The 14,748-nt window shown below is 45.4% G+C and overlaps 1 protein-coding gene across 2 annotated transcripts in view; it reads right to left on the bottom strand.

Annotated features, from left to right (window-relative positions):
- LOC126480834 (peroxisomal acyl-coenzyme A oxidase 3-like) overlaps positions 1 to 14,748 on the bottom strand; it is a 324,948-nt gene that overhangs the window by 238,296 nt on the left and 71,904 nt on the right. The window lies entirely within an intron of this gene.

The raw sequence follows: 14,748 nt of genomic DNA, 5'->3' as shown, positions 1-14,748 counted from the left end.
AATGTTGTCAATAATGATCAAAATACAAAATCAAAAATTAAAACTATAAAAAAGTAAAAATATTTCTTATTACATATTTCCGTCTCATGTCACACAAGTGGTATTATTACTGATTTCAACTTAGTGCCAAGTTATCATCAGATAATCTGAATACATTAGACAGTAATAAATCAACTGAACAGCGCAATACTGCTTCCAGTTGGTCATGTAAACACACCAACACTGATTTGGAAAATGTGGCCTAGCTCACGGACTTCCACCTCTACATGCAATACATGAACCAACATAATTGCTCAATCATTACTGAAACTTTACTGGGATGTTATGCTGGTACTTGTTTTGAAAATGTCACCTAATCAGAATAAGATAACTTTTGTGTGATGGGAAAGAAGAAATATTAGACTGACCAAGAAGTTAGCCACCTCCCATATTTAACTGAAGAGAAACAGTCATGGTGCAGACCAAATCAGAAACTAGAACAGAAGAGTTCCAGGGGTTGCTCATGTAAAATAACTCCATGATCACAAAACCAATACTATACCAGGCTATCAGAGTCAATTCCAGCCTTAGCCTTTAAATCTGTCAACAAAAATCAGTTTCTGACATTTAGTTTTAAATCATTCAGAAGTTGTGTCGCATATAAACATAGGATGATAAACATAGCCCTCCAAGTGTGTCAATTCACCAAAAAGAAGCCATAATATTAAACTTGGATGGGAATTCTTGCATGCATCACAAACAAAACACGGACTGTTGAAGATTGGTGCTTCAGATCAATGAAGTTACTTAAACAAGTCCACTCAGCAACAATTACTCTGAGCAACTGTCTACCACTAAAGAGTGACTTACCCTACCTTCCTCACAAGATGAGTTCTAGTCTACAACCTGCATACCCAGTTAAACTACAAAGCTCTAAAAATGCAGAAAATAAACTCAGCCTTATAAAAGGGGTCCTGAAATTTCAGCTCATTTCCATCAGTGGAGAATTTTGCCATAGGTTGGGTTGGTTTGTGGGATTGAAGGGACCAGACAACTAGGGCCATTGGTCCCATTCTTCATGAACTTGAAACACCCACAAAGAATAAAATCAAACGATGGAGATGACAAGAGATGACACAGGACAAGAGAGAGACAGACAGGGACTAGACAAAAGGAATTAAAATCATACCGAGTGTGACAGTGGTTGGCTGACCATAGAAACAAAAAAGGAAAAGCCAACCACCAAGAAATGCACTTAAAACCCCAGTCTAAAATTGTAGGCCAAAGGCCAGACTCAACACAAAAAAAGGACAAACACTTAGATCAAGCGATAAAAACCCCCTGCATGAATAAAATTCAAAACTAAATCTGCCATTGCAGCATCATCTGATAAAATTGCAGGAAGCGTATCAGGCAGCGCAAACGTTTGCCTGAGCAGAGTTAAAAGCGGGCAGTCCAACAAGATGTGGACCACCGTCAAAGCTGACCCATAGCGACATAAAGGTTGGTCCTCATAGCACAATAAATAGCTGTGCATCATCCAGGTGTGGACAATGTGCAACCAGCAGAGGACAACAGAGTCCTTGTGAGAAACCTCCAAAGAGGAGCGCCACGCACTGGTAGCCTCCTTGATGGTCCAACCTTTGTTGGGTGAAGGAAGGGAGCGCCATTCTTCACCTCAGGTGTGAAGTACCTACTGCTACAAAACTGACCTGAGGTCACTCTCGGGAAAGCCAGTCTTCAAGGCTGGTGCATTGACAGCCTGTTTAGCCAGTGTGTCAACACATTCATTTCCCAGGATGCCAACATGACACGGGGTCCACACAAAGACCACAGAATGGCCGCAACGGGCAAGAGTATGGAGGGACTCCTGGATAGCCATCACTAGAAGAGAGCAAGGAAAACACTGGTCGAAAGCTTGTAAACCGCCCAGGGAATGACTACAGGTAACAAAGGACTCACCTGGGCAGGAGAGGATATACTCTAGGGTGCGAGAGATGGCGACCAGCTCGGCAGTGAAAACACTGCAGCCAGCCAGCAATGAGCGTTATTCATAATGATCCCCTAGAGTAAGAGCATAACTGATGTGACCAGCAACCATTGAACTGTCAGTATAGACAATGTCAGAGCCTTGAAACGTGGCAAGGATTGAAAGAAAGCAGTGGCGGAGTGCCTCAGGAGGGACTGAGCCCTTCAGGCCCTGTGCCGAATCGAGCCGAAGGCATGGGCCGGGCACACACCACGGGAGTATACACAGAGGGGCCCAGAAAAGAGGTGGAAGATGGAAAACCTCAAGCCCAGAGAGAAGAGCTCTGGCGCGAACCGTGATCGTACACCCCAACTGGGGCCGCCATTCTGAAAGATGGACGACCGATGATAATTGGGATGCCCAGGCAAGCTACAAATGTGTGTACCATAAGCGACCAGCAATCGTTGGCGCTGGAACTGCAATGGAGGGACACCTGCCTCTACAAGTATGCTGTTGACAGGGCTTGTCCGGAAAGCTCCAGTGACGAGTCAGATCCCGCTGTGAAGGATGGGGTCCAGCAACCACAATGCGGAAGGGGATGCCAAACCGTAAGCTAGGCTCCCATAATCTAGACAGGACTGAATTAATGCCTGGTACAGCCGTAGAAGGGCAGACTGACGGCACCACAGCTGGTGTGACTCAAGCGATGAAGAGCGTTAAGATGCCACCAGCATGTCTGTTTAAGCTGTCGAATATGAGGGAGCCAAGTCAAGCAGGTATCAAAAACCAATCCAAAAAACCGATGTGTCTCCACCACAGCAAGAGGTTCACCACCAAGATAAAGCCATGGCTCAGGGTGAATGGTGCGTCGCTGGCATAAATGCATAACGCAGATCTTGGCAGCCGAAAACTGGAAGCCATGCGCTACAGCCCAGGACTGCACCTTGTGGATAGCTCCCTGCAGCTTCTGTTCAGCAGCTGCAATACCAGTGGAGATATGGTATAGGCAGAAGTCATCAGCGTACAAGGAAGCTGAGACAGACGTTCCCACTGCTGCAGCAAGCCCATTAATTGCAATTAAAAAGAGGCAGACATTTAAGACAGATCCTTGCGGTGCCCCATTCTCCTGAACTCGGGAGGAACTATGGAAGGCCACAGCCTGCACAGGGAAGGAACGAAGCAACAGAAAATTTTGTATTAAAATCAAGAGCGGACTTCAAAGACCCCGACCATGAAGCATAGAGAGGATGTGATGTCGCCATGTCGTCTCATATGCCTTCTGCATGTCCAAAAAGATGGTGACCAGATGCTGACGGTGGGCAAAGGCTGTACGGATGGCAGACTCCAGGCACACCAGATTATCGGCGGCAGAGAGACATTACAGAACCCACCCTGAGACAGAGCCAGAAGGCCCCCAGACTCCAGTATCCAACTTAACCTCCAGCTCACCATGCATTCGAGCAACTTGCAAAGAACGTTGGTGAGGCTAATGGGCCAGTAGATGTCCACCTCCAGTGGGTTCTTGCCAGGTTTCAACACAGGGATTACAATGCTTTCCCGGCATTGAGATGGGAACTTACCCTCAATCCAGATGTGGTTGAAAAGGTCTAGGAGGCGTCACTGGCAGTCCACCGAGAGGTGTTTGAGCATCTGACAGTGGATGCGATCTGGCCCGGGAGCCGTATCAGGGCAAGCGGCTAGGGCACTTTGGAATTCCCACTCATTGAATGGAGCACTGTACGATTCAGGATGGCGCATGTGAAATGAAAGGCTCCGACGTTCCAACCATCCTTTCAGGGAGCGGAAGGCCAGCGGGTAATTCGCAGAAGCATAACTCTGAGCAAAATGCTCCGCCAAGTGCTTTGCAATTGTGTCGGAGTCAGTACAGACTGCTCCATTCAGTGAAAGCGCAGGGATGCTGACGGGGGTCTGATAGCCATACAGTCGCCTAATCTTGGCCCAAACCTGCGATGGAGAGGTACAGAGGCCAATAGTGGAGACATTCCTTTCCCAGCACTCCTGCTTGTGTTGGCGAATGAGGCAGCGGGCTCACACACGGAGCCATTTAAAGGCAATGAGGTGTTCCAATGAGGGATGCCACATGTGACGCTGGAGTGTCCCGCCTGCGATCCTTAATCACCTCAGCGATCTCAGGTGACCACCAAGGCACAGTCCTCTACCGAGGGGACCCAGAAGAACAGGGAATGGCAGATTCTGTCACTGTAACAATGCTGGTGGTGACTGAGTGGACCACCATATCAATGGCATTATTGGAAAGAGGCTCAATAGTGGCAATGGAGGTAAACAAGTGCCAGTCAGCCGTATTCATAGCCCAACTGCAGGGGTGCCCAGAAGAGTGGTGCTCTGGCAGTGACAGAAAGATCGGAAAGTGGTCACTACTGCACAAGTCATCATGCACACTCCATTGGACATATGGTAATAGGCTAGGGCCACAGATCGGAAGGTCGATGGCTGAGTAGGTGCCATGCGCAACACTGAAAGTGTGAAGGCACCATTATTTAAAAGAGAAAGGTCAAGCTGTGCCAATACTTGCTCAACGGCGCTCCCGGCCTGTTGCCACTGATCCACCCCACAGAGGGTTATGGGTGTTGAAGTCGCCCAGTAACAGAAAAGGTGGCGGCAATTGGGCTATCAGTGCAGCCAGGACATGCTGCGGGACATCACCATCCGGTGGAAGATAGAGACTGCAGACAGTAACAGCCTGAGGCATTCACACCCGAACAGCAACAGCCTCTAAAGGGGTTTGTAGAGGTACAGACTTGCTATAAAGAGAGTGAAGGCCGTAGATGCAGATGCCACCAGATACCCTCTCATAAGCTGCCCGGTTCTTATAATAACCCTGATAGCCATGGAGGGCAGGGGTTCGCATTGCTGGAAGCCAAGTTTCCTGAAGAGCAATGCAGAGGAAAGAGTGAAGGCCGAGAAGTTGTCGGAGCTCAGCAACATGGTGGAAAAAACTGCTGCATTTCCACTGGAGGATGACATTATCCATGGCTGAGAAAGGCGTGAAGGGATCGAGGAGGCAGATTTGCCACTGGGTCACCTGCTGCCATTGATTGAGTACCGACAGGAGCAACATCCATCATGTCTGAGGTGACCGGCAAGATCTAGATCCTCAGTGGATGCCAGAATCTCCACCTCATCCTCAGAAGCAGAACTTTAAGGTAGTGGTGGAGTGGGTTCCACTCAATTTCCTTGGTCTTAGGGCTGTTCGTTTGGTTGCCCTTGCTGGGAGGGCTTCTTTGATTCAGTCTCCAGGACTAAAGGGGACCATGAAGCCCTACGGCCAGTGGCCTGTAGCTTCTTCAGCTGCTGGCGGGTGTCTGCTGTGCTGCTCAAGGTAAGTGGTGCGGCAGCAACAGTGAGAGAAGTGCCCCCCACCATCAAGGGGGCAGGTGTGGCCCTTCGGCTCTGAGAGCTGACTGTATGTGGTGCAACGGATGGAGCTGTAACAGGAGTGACAGTGGCAGCATAAGATGACATCATGTGCATGGGATGAAGCCATTCAAATTTCCATTTAGCCTCAGTGTAGGTCAGTCGGTCCAGGGTCTTGTATTCCATTATTTTCCTTTCCTTCTGTAGAATCTTACAGTCCGGCGAGCAAGGGGGATGGTGCTCTCCGCAGTTGACACAGATGGGAGGTGGGGTACATGGAGTATCGGGATGGGATGGACGACAACAATCGCAACATATGAGGCTGGAAGCACAGCGGGAAGGCATATGGCCGAACTTCCAACACTTGAAGCACCGCATCGGTGGAGGGATATATGGCTTGACATCACAGCGGTAGACCATCACCTTCACCTTCTCAGGTAAAGTGTCACCCTCGAAGGCCAAGATGAAGGCACCGGTGGCAACCTGATTATCCCTCGGACCCCGGTGGACGCACTGGATGAAATGGACACCTCGTCGCTTTAAGTTGGCACGCAGCTTGTCATCAGACTGTAAAAGAAGATCCCTGAACCATATTTAAGCTTTTATGGAGCATGATAGTATCAGAAATATCCCCCAGCTTCTTACAAGCGAGTAATGCCTGTGACTGGGCAGAGGATGCTGCTTTTATCAAGACTGACCTGGACCACCTTTTTGACAAGCCCTCCACCTCCCTGAACTTGTCCTCTAAATGCTCTACAAAGAACTGAGGCTTCGTTGACACAAAGGATTCCCCATCAGGTCTCGTACAGACTAGATACTGGGGCGAATACGTCTCGCTATCATTCATAGTCTTTCGTTCCTCCCATGGTGCGGCCAGGGAGGGGAATGATTTTGGGTCATACATGTTTGCTTTAAAGTGAGCCCTCGAGCGCTTAGAGACTGCTGGTGGTTGGTCACCAGCAAGAGATGTGCCATGCTTCATTGTGTGTCATCCATCCTGATGCCACCTACTCCAACCAAGGGCCCTACCCACGGGCACCACCCAGCCACAGCAAGGGCCACCTGGCAGGATGGCCATTACCGGGAGTCACGATGCCCCAGGGAGATAGGCATCTACTCCTTGGCATATGCGGGGAGTTTATGGCGCAGGCATCAGTAGAGCGATCCCTGTGTTGTCAGAGGGCTACAATCAACAGGGTACTTGATGGCCCCACCACAACAGACTGGCTACCGTGCTGGATATTAGGTGGTCCATGGTCATCATCAGCACAGAAACGACACTGCAGAGTGCATGGCGGAAATCACACCCAGGAATGTATCCATGCCCAAGAGATGGAGAGCGAGTGGGACTGCAATGCAACGACGAATAAGCTGGCTAAAGGCCCCAATGCACGATGGACACAATGCACCAAGTAAGGCGCCCTTCCCCAATTGGTTCGCTCTTCAGAATAATTTTGAAATATGGAGGTCAAACCCGAGAGGGGACCATCACGTTTGAGACTCCTTTTAGTCGCCTCTTACGACAGGCAGGAATACCGCAGGCCTATTCTTACCCCTGAACCTGCAGGGGGGAATTTTGTTATGGAACTACCATCAACTTCCCAGTGGTGGAATCTACTATCTAGCCAGCAACAGGTTCCAACTTGACAGAGGGAGAAAATCAGACAGACGACCCAAAGTAATACAACATATTAACACTGGGTATCCTCTGCCCATCAATGACACCCATATGGGGTGTTTCCAGGTGAACAATGGATGGATCAGATTTGAAGTGGAGATGATGCTGCAGGACATCATCATTCAGTCATAAGAAAGTTCTCAGTCCTCCCTTGTGGTCCTAGTGTGGTAAAAAGATAGCACACAGTGTTTCTCCATCAATTACCACTGGCTGAGCAAAACCACTAAAAATGAGATACATCAATTGCCACAAGCCAATGATGCCTCGAACTGCATGAAGAGGGCAAAGTATTTCTCTACTACAGATACGAAAACTGCCTGCTGTCAGATTGAGGTTAATTAGGCTAACTGAGAAAAGACTGGTTTTGTAATACCTGCTGGCCTCTGTGAGTTCAAAATTACACCATTAGGTCTGTGCAGTGCTATGGTCACATTTGAATACATGATACGCAACTTTCTCAGACAATGTATATGGACAACATTTCTTTGCTACCTGGCTTACACTATTGTTTTCCCAAAGACATTTGACAACAACTTAATTTGCTAGACAACTGTGCTAAAGTATACCCACAATGCAGTTGTGTGAATCTGATAACATGACTTTTCATCACCCATGGTACAAAAATTCTGAGATGCCCAATTAACTGATACAGATTCAGTGTATGTACAAATAGGAACGACCTTTGCTGAGGCAGGAGGTTTCCGCTCATGCGTACTTTTGTTTGTGCTAAACACATGCACTTTCAGTATGAAAATAAGTTGTTGTTGATGATCCTGATATCATCATTGGTATTCAAGTCCAGGTTCCACATAAAAATATACAGAAAAACACACACACACACACACACACACACACACACACACACACACACACACACACACACACACACAAAGTAATGTAGAAGTCATACACTCCTGGAAAGTGAAATAAGAACACCGTGAATTCATTGTCCCAGGAAGGGGAAACTTTATTGACACATTCCTGGGGTCAGATACATCACATGATCACACTGACAGAACCACAGGCACATAGACACAGGCAACAGAGCATGCACAATGTCGGCACTAGTACAGTGTATATCCACCTTTCGCAGCAATGCAGGCTGCTATTCTCCCATGGAGACGATCGTAGAGATGCTGGATGCAGTCCTGTGGAACGGCTTGCCATGCCATTTCCACCTGGCGCCTCAGTTGGACCAGCGTTCGTGCTGGACGTGCAGACCGCGTGAGACGACGCTTCATCCAGTCCCAAACATGCTCAATGGGGGACAGATCCGGAGATCTTGCTGGCCAGGGTAGTTGACTTACACCTTCTAGAGCACGTTGGGTGGCACGGGATACATGCGGACGTGCATTGTCCTGTTGGAACAGCAAGTTCCCTTGCCGGTCTAGGAATGGTAGAACGATGGGTTCGATGACGGTTTGGATGTACCGTGCACTATTCAGTGTCCCCTCGACGATCACCAATGGTGTACGGCTAGTGTAGGAGATCGCTCCCCACACCATGATGCCGGGTGTTGGCCCTGTGTGCCTCGGTCGTATGCAGTCCTGATTGTGGCGCTCACCTGCACGGCGCCAAACACGCATACGACCATCATTGGCACCAAGGCAGAAGCGACTCTCATCGCTGAAGACAACACGTCTCCATTCGTCCCTCCATTCACGCCTGTCGCGATACCACTGGAGGCGGGCTGCACGATGTTGGGGCGTGAGCGGAAGACGGCCTAACGGTGTGCGGGACCGTAGCCCAGCTTCATGGAGATGGTTGCGAATGGTCCTCGCCGATACCCCAGGAGCAACAGTGTCCCTAATTTGCTGGGAAGTGGCGGTGTGGTCCCCTACGGCACTGCGTAGGATCCTACGGTCTTGGCGTGCATCCGTGCGTCGCTGCGGTCCGGTCCCAGGTCGACGGGCACGTGCACCTTCCGCCGACCACTGGCGACAACATCGATGTACTGTGGAGACCTCACGCCCCACGTGTTGAGCAATTCGGCGGTACGTCCACTCGGCCTTCCGCAAGCCCACTATACGCCCTCGCTCAAAGTCCGTCAACTGCACATACGGTTCACGTCCACGCTGTCGCGGCATGTTACCAGTGTTAAAGACTGTGATGGAGCTCCGTATGCCACGGCAAACTGGCTGACACTGACGGCGGCGGTGCACAAATGCTGCGCAGCTAGCGCCATTCGACGGCCAACACCGCGGTTCCTGGTGTGTCCGCTGTGCCGTGCGTGTGATCATTGCTTGTACAGCCCTCTCGCAGTGTCCGGAGCGAGTATGGTGGGTCTGACACACCGGTGTCAATGTGTTCTTTTTTCCATTTCCAGGAGTGTATTTATCAATGTGAGCAGATGAACCCCAGTCATCATTTGCTGTCAGTATAGTTCACAGAAGAAACCTGTTGTGGCTGTTTTGCTTGCAAATGTATAATGAGACTCGTTTCACATCACAAAGGCTCTCTTTCAAGATGGGATATACAGGATGTGGCGTATGAATCGGTCTGTACATGACAGTGCACAATCGCAATATGTTCCAAAAAGCTGCACACAAAAATGCAATTTTTCAGGGGGTCATATCTCCAGTTCTGTTTATAACTGAGATAAGTGGTCAAGTATTTTGGATAGCCCACAGCCAAGCAACTATTTGCATACCTATCTGCAGAATGGTCATACTGTAGCTATCCTATTGTACACAGTCAAAATTTAAACATTGCACACTTCCTCCAGCTCAGGTAAATCCAGCAAACAGTTGGTTCTTATGCATTAGGCAGCTTATAAAAGCACAATTTATTAATATGTAATTCCTGTGAAACCCCTGAAAAACTATGATTTTTGTGTACAAAAAATACCAATTGTGGGGATGGTCACTTCTATAAATTCTATTCATGGCAGAGCGCCAAAATTTTAACCATATGTTCTTAAGGTGACGTTCTCAGGAACCTTGAAAAGTTTTTTGATATATCATTCTCCATTTCCAAGTTCCAGAGGTTCAAAGTTAACATACTTATGCAAAATATCCAGTCTGAGGAGTAACATACTTATGCATAATATCCAGTCTGAGGAGTAAATTTAGCTTTAACTGATGTAGTGAACAGATGGCAAGGATTCTAGCATCTTCAAAAGACTACTGAGGCCACAAAACTATGATTTTTGTCAGTTTTTAGTATAATGGGCACTTCATGCCTGTAAAAATATGCCCAAAGTGGAGCTGCAGTAACAAGAAAGAGCTAAAAAGGGTCTTAACATGCCTGAAAAAATTTAAAAGGGCTGTCAAAAATTGCTTAAAACTGGAGAGAGTGCAAATTCAATAAAATATTTCTAACAACATTTTTACTCTTTTAAGACATAAATCATAAGCTGAGCATTTTAATGAATTGTGATTGATGATCAAAGTATCCACAAAAAATGTAATGCAAATTATTTTGTGTTAACCTTACATTATGTGTACTTATTTGTTGTTTATATGAGTCAGAGGACATAAATGTGCTGAAGTACCTAAATAAACCATCAAAACTTTACTGACCCATAGAATTCATTTTATAGAAGCAGCACACCCTGCTGTAGCAGAGAAAAGAAGGGAACCAGTGGAAAAATGCTCCTGTAGGAGCAAAGGCCAACCTGTTCCTCATTAAAATTAAAATACTCTGAGGGAAAAAGGGGCAACCAGATGCCTCAATTCTTATTCCACCTTCCTTGCATGGTAACATTTCTGTGCTTTTTTTGTGTTGAAAGAGAGTAGCAGAGAAACAGTGACAGTGGAAAAGAAAGGAAGCAGTCCCAGTGGCAGAGAAAGAGAGAGAACACACTGACTAAGGAAGAGAGAAAGTGGCAGTGAAGGAGAAAGGGAGATGGGTGAAGAGAACAGCAGTGGGAGCCAAAGAGAGAGAGAGAAGATATTGATGGTCAGAGACAGACAGTAGTAATACAAGAGAAAGAGAGATGGATGGAGATAGAAGTGGAAGGAAAAGAGAGAGGAAATGAAAAATACAGATTAGCAGATTAATGGAGACCATACATCGACTTGGGGAGTCTGGACCCTCTCAAACGAGAAAACTTTTATGTGTATGCATAGGGAGAGGCACATTTTGGACCGAAATTTTTAAACATGTGAGTACAGGTGAAAAAATAAGTTGAAGCCCCTGCCTCCAGACTTTTTGAGCTGCCAAGGTATGGAAGAGACAATGGCAGTGGGATACTCTGTAAATCAATGAGAGGAAAAGTAAACAGTGGTAGAGAGATACGGATAGATAGTGGCAATGAGAGAAAGATACTGAGTATGAAGACTGGCTAAAAAGATTTTGAATCTGCGTGTTAAAAGAGCATGAATATGTTTGCATGCAAAAATTTTTGGACAAGGAGACAAAATGAGTCTTTTAAAGAAGAACATGCTGCAACAGAAGAATTGTTCTCCTAGTTAATCAATGAATGAATGTACAAAGAATGAATGAATGTGCTCCCTTAAGTCAATGGCTGATGAAATATTTCCTGACACACTGAAATATACAACAGCACCAACTATATACCAAAATGAAAATAATATACAACAGCACCAACTATATACCAAAATGAAAATAAAAAGTGGCCTCTAATTGCAGACTCATCTTTTTGGAAAGACAGTTTTTAACGAAATACTGAATCACCTTTCTGACAATAACCATTTAACAATAGGTCATTTTGCCTTCTGTAAAAGCTTCTCTACATATAAAACAGATGATGTCAGAAACTCCCTGCTGGTAGAATTAAGCATGAAAATTTAGCCTCTTGGCATTTTATGCTAATTTATAAAGGTCTTTATGTATTTCATAAAGGTCTACTGCATGAACTAAAAAGTTGTGGTGTTAAAGGCTTTCCATTTCAATAGATGGAGTCACATCTTAACAACAGAAAACACAGGGACACATTAAAAAATATTGTGAGGAAACTGCAAAGTTCCCACTCCTCTTCCTGATGTACATAAACCTAGATGATTTACAAAGGCCACTGAGGGCACTTCAAAAACTGTCATGTGAGCTGACAGACACAAGCATACTGATAAAGGGCCCACCTATACCAGACACAGTCAGGAGAATACAGGAATGTGCTTACAAAGTTTGTTAACATACTGTCATTTGGTTCTGTCCTGTCGCATAATCTTCTGGGGGATGCAGCTAAGGGGACAAAAGTATTTATAATAAAGAAGCATGGCTATTCTGTAAAGTTCAAAATATGGCTCTGTCACTGGATCAGGTTTTTTGTATCTCACAATTTCCTTGAATCAACTGCCTGACATTGTCAGGTGGTTAAAAGACATTACTGCCGAGTGTTACTGTGGCCAGGGTCTGAACCAAATCTGTTACTAGGTGGACCCTCCATGATGCTGCGCAACTTTCTAATGAGGCCTGCATAACAGACCATAGTTGTGCAGGCACCGGCAGATGCTACTTGCCAGTAGTGACTGATAGCCGCTACCCAACAATGACAAGCAGTTACCTCGGAGAAATATTGTGGGAAATAAAAACATAATTGCCAGTAGTCATCGGGCAGGAAACCAAAAATTCCTACACATTCAAAGAAAAAGAGTACATTATTGACCATTCCTATAATTTATGAGAGTACTCAGAATTAGGGACATAAATTCTCCTTAAGGCTAGTGTTCCTACTGAACAGGTTTTGACTTGATCAGTACACTGGCAGCTGATAGTGTTCTGTGTAAAGTTAGAGCAATCTTAGAAATACATTCTATGTATAAAATATTTAGAAACTGCTTAAAAGAGCACCCTAGTCACATTGGAGTGCTGCAGAACTGTATCATTAATTTTTAGGCACTCTGGACAGATTGTGCCCCTATTTCTATAGGATGACTAGTTACATTCAGTCTACTTTCGACTGTTCAGGTTACGTGGTATATGTTTTCAATTTTTTATTTTTGACTGGGTGTTCAAGTCAATTATTGGCCTTTATTGCATTAGGTTGAGAGGATATTTTTTGACAATTCTTGTACTTTTCTGAATTTTTTTAGGCGCGCTCAAGGAAATGTGGACCCATACTTTCTGCTTACCTGATGATCTGCTAACTCTAACATTTATCCATAGACTAGGAATGTTCAGCCCTGTCCATGATGCAATTTTAATGTCACAATTCACCATGTATGTAATCGGCTATACTTCTCACTATCAATTGTAACCATAATTCGAACACAACTGTAGTGAATGCTTTTTCTAATTTAACAGATTTAACTCAATTGAGTGACTTCGAGGCCACGAAACCAGTCATTAAATAAATTACTGATAAGAGCAGCCAAGTGGTTATTATTTGATATGCTACCGAGCAGTCATGTGACTGTCTACCACTGACACAAATCTAGGCAGTGAGATTGTTTTTACATACTAGTCAGATATATCAAGGCAGTGAAGTAAGATGTGGAGCTGTGACAGAGTGGCAGAAAGAAGCTATCATGTCTGGACATGTCTGTGATCACACTGCAAATGAAGTTGCCCATTTAGTTGGTGTATCAATATAGACCATCAAATGTCCAAAAGGAATGATGAACCACTTGCAGTTGTGTGAACAGCAGCCATAAAAGAAGTGAAACCAATAGGGATTGGAGAGAATGTCATGACTTGTCAGTGAAAATAAGTTTCAAATCTGTTAGGAATTGCTGTTGTCACTGAAGCAGGTCCACCTCAGCCAGATTATGAGCAAACACTACAAAGGGAACTGCACACAATGAATGCTGGAGTCAGAGAGCCACAAAATGTCACTGGTCACAGTAGCTGCATGTGTTTGGTGGGCCAAATAACATAGAAATTGGGCAGTACCTGGCTGGGAGTGCGCAGTGTGATTAAACAAATTGCTACTTCTGGTGTTTTCTGTTTAATGGGGGATAGGCTGTGGTCTGAGATATGTTTCTGTGGCTACAATTTCGTCTTCTAATAGTGGAGACATCATCTGCAGCTATAAAAACTCAGTAATTTCAAACTTAAACAAGTTCAGCAAGTCATACTGTTTATATATCTGTGCAACAGCTGTGCTGTGATGTTATCAACCAGTTGCACAGATACTTACAAACAGTTCAGCTTGCTGACCTCGTTTATGTCTAAAACTATTATCTGAGTCTTTATAGCCTCTCATGATGTATCCAGCACCACAAGATGATAGATGCATAAAAATGTTTTGGATCACAGCTGATTCCCATTGAACAAAACTCACTGAGGATTTAAATAACAGCTGTGAGAGCTTACAGTGTATGATGAATCACAATTTTGCTTGGTGTCAAGATGGCTGACGGTCGAATGAAGCTGTTTGGAGGTTTGCACAAACACACAGGCGGCCCATCACATATTTATTGGTTTGCTAAATCACCTGATCTAAAACAAAAAAAAAACTAAAAAAAAAATCTGGGGCTACTTGGGACTTAGGATGAAACAGCAGTCAATCTTGCAATTTGGCAACTCCACAGGATCTAACCATCAACGAGTGGCATCAGTTCAATATGGCAAACCTGAGGAACTTGTGGACTCTTTTCCACACCAAACTGAGTCCATTATGGAGCTAGATGAGACATTAATACCGAGTTAGTGTGAAGTCTCTTGCTACTGAACAATATTTTGCCAAATGAGCTTGCTAGGTAAAACAACAGCAGAGTAGTAGAAGAAGAAAAGCAGATGCTTTTTTCAGTGCAGCTGCTATCCTCCTAATGTAGCTATACATACAGGGTGTCATAGGACGAATGGTCAATATTTACGGATA

This window comes from Schistocerca serialis, chromosome 5 (genome assembly GCF_023864345.2).
Source record: "Schistocerca serialis cubense isolate TAMUIC-IGC-003099 chromosome 5, iqSchSeri2.2, whole genome shotgun sequence".
Taxonomy (NCBI): Eukaryota; Metazoa; Arthropoda; class Insecta; order Orthoptera; family Acrididae; genus Schistocerca; species Schistocerca serialis.
The sequence above is the reverse complement of the archived record's forward strand: the minus strand, read 5'-3'. Positions and strand labels throughout refer to the sequence as shown.